This window comes from Opisthorchis viverrini (assembly GCF_000715545.1).
Source record: "Opisthorchis viverrini unplaced genomic scaffold opera_v5_6, whole genome shotgun sequence".
Classification (NCBI taxonomy): Eukaryota; Metazoa; Platyhelminthes; class Trematoda; order Opisthorchiida; family Opisthorchiidae; genus Opisthorchis; species Opisthorchis viverrini.
This window is the reverse complement of record NW_008751662.1, coordinates 1,735,831-1,737,530: the sequence shown is the minus strand read 5'-3', so window position 1 is coordinate 1,737,530 and position 1,700 is coordinate 1,735,831.

Sequence of the window (1,700 nt, the reverse complement as noted above, 5' to 3'; positions counted from 1 at the left end):
GTTCCCCGTCTGTCTTATAACCTGACCAATTTTGTGACCTGTTCACTTGGCCTGATGAAGCTTTTTTGCCAAAAGCGAAACGTTACCCAAATATAAACTACCGACTGTTTACCAAGCTCTTCTGAAATGAGGGTTTTCGTCTTCTTTTCTAATTTGATAGTCCGAAACACTTAGACAACTTGCTCAGAGATTCTCGAATGTCATCGACCTTGTTTTTAGAAAAATTACCCAAACTAATCGGAGGAAAATATTCTTACGTACTGGATGACATTAGTTACCACTAAAATGCTGCGATTCCGGTCGATCTTGTCTAATTTACCTGATGGATGTGGATTCGTTCAGTGACCTAAGTGACGCACTATTTGACTCCACAACACGAGATACCGATGTTCCCACGGGGCCAAACAACTGTCTACCGAAGAAACTAACTACCACACTTTCAGCCTGAGCCGGCCAGTCTCTCCAGCAACGCTTCACTTCAATAAACAGCGCCTCCTTGTGCTTCATTCCTGCAAGCGAACGCATTCATGGAAATTCTGAGCCCCCGAGGACTGCATCCTCGCTGCTCCAGTTCAGAGCGCACCACAACCGGACACGCCACTCATCAAATGATGAATTCCCGGTACCAGTTACCCCACCAACAGAACATGAGCGGACGAATAGGGTTCAGTCACCTGAAAATCGAGGCCCCGTATACTTCCACCAGATATTGTAGGTCATGCCCAATAGAATGTTACCACAGTGCAGCTAAGGACTGAGCGCGTCTATCGCAATCGGTTCGATGACAGGGCATTAACGGTCGAAACAGATCAATTTTAGCTTCCGCAAAAAACGTGTACGCTTCTCAACCAGGCTTTCGGTTGTCAAGTTTAAATGAAACACCCACCACAGGTGAAACTGGTGCTCAACTGACCGCGATTCTGGGACAAATGGTTTGAGATCTGACCAACTGAATACCAAGTCTGCCCAGTTATTGGGTGTATAACTCATCTCTAAGCTATTCATAACTCTTGCTGCTGACCAACAGCTCCCAGTACTTCGTTATTCGGAATGTTTTGTAAGTGACGTATGCAGTGCAATATCGGAATTATTGATTACTGTGCTGGACATTCCAAGGGGATATTGCTAAGAAACTAACTCCGCACTCACATCCCTCTCCACGGTCAATGAGATATGACTATAGGAGTAGACTTATGAAAATAACATGGGAAGAACAGCTCGGACGTATTCTACTGAGAATCCCGAATGTCAGAGTAAGCTCCCCAAACTAGCTCATTTCATTGTGATGTGCAGTATGGCTTGCCTAGGAAGTTCAGACTCTTTAGGGCACTCCTGTCCTGGCGAACGGTTACACACGGTAGGTCTACCCAGCTTATCAAAATTACTGCCAGACTGCACGTATACAACGCACCCACAAACACAGCTGCCACACCGAAAAAACTTTCAGCCGCGAAATGCTTTTGGGGCATAGCTGCTATGCAACCTGAAAGGAGCGCGATGACCGAGTTATCTTCAATTTGCAAAGTGGGAGAACTAAGGGCTCATATCCATGATCTAAAACGAGTTCAACTAACGCTGATGTATATGCCTAATCCCAGTTCACCAAACGATCAGCGTAACAAGTGGATAAAGTAAATCAGCACACATTTAAGAAAGACAACAAATGCATTTCGATCAATGATACACAGAGAGGACAACAA